A 1,145-nucleotide genomic window follows, 5' to 3' on the forward strand; every position below is an offset into this window, starting at 1 on the left:
CCATGACGTGTGCCTAGATATACAGGGATGAGTTTCTCAAAAAGCAGGGGCTGGTTCCTCCCCCATGGTCACAGCCTCCCAAGACCCACCCTTTATCATTAGGCTCCTGTACATGGATATTTATAGCAGCATTTTTTTTTTTTTAAAGATGACCGCTAAGGGGATCTTAACCCTTGACTTGGTGTTGTCAGCACCACGCTCAGCCAGTGAGCAAACCGGCAATCCCTATATGGGATCCGAACCCGGGGCCTTGGTGTTATCAGCACCGCACTCTCCCGAGTGAGCCACGGGCCGGCCCTATAGCAGCTTTTTTTGTTCATAATTGCCCAAACTTGGAAGCACCTGAGATGTCCTCCAGTGGGTGAGTGGATAAACTGTGGAACATCCATCCAGACTGTGGAATATGACTCAGCACTAAAAAGAAATGAGCTGTCAAGCCATGACGAGACATGGAGGAACCTCAAATGCGTTATCACTGAATGAGAGAAGCCGATCTGAAAAGGCTACACATTGTACGATTCCACCTGCCTGACATTCTGGAAATGGCAAAACCAGGGAGACAATAAAAAGATCAGGGGTTGCCAGGGGTTGAGGGAAGGAGGGGTACACAGAGGGAGCACAGAGGATGTTCAGGGCAGTGACTGCTCTGCATGATGCTGTTATCACACGTGTCGTTACACGTCTATCCAAACTCAGAGAATACGCAACACAAGAGTGAGCCCTGATGTGAACTATGGACTTTGGGTAATGACAAAGTATCAGTATTGGTTCAATAACTGCAACAAATGTGCCACATAGTGTAACATGTTAATAACAGGGGAAACTGAGGGAAAGCAGGGAGATGGGGTATGTGGGACTGCACTCAATTCCCCGCTCAATTTTTCTGAAAACCTGAATCTGCTCTAAAAAATAAAGTCTGGGGCTGGCCCATGACTCACTTGGGAGAGTGTGGTACTGATAACACCAAGTCAAGGGTTAAGACCCCTTACTGGTCATCTTTTAAAAAAAAATAAAATAAAATAAAAAAATAAAAAAGTCTGTTAATTTGGGCTGGCCAGTTAGCTCAGCTGCTTAGAGTGTGGTGTTGATAACACCAAGGTCCAGAGTTCAATCCCTGTACCTATTATCCACCAAGAAAAACCAGT

Source organism: Galeopterus variegatus, unplaced genomic scaffold (genome assembly GCF_000696425.1).
Source record: "Galeopterus variegatus unplaced genomic scaffold, G_variegatus-3.0.2 Scaffold1075, whole genome shotgun sequence".
NCBI classification, from domain to species: domain Eukaryota; kingdom Metazoa; phylum Chordata; class Mammalia; order Dermoptera; family Cynocephalidae; genus Galeopterus; species Galeopterus variegatus.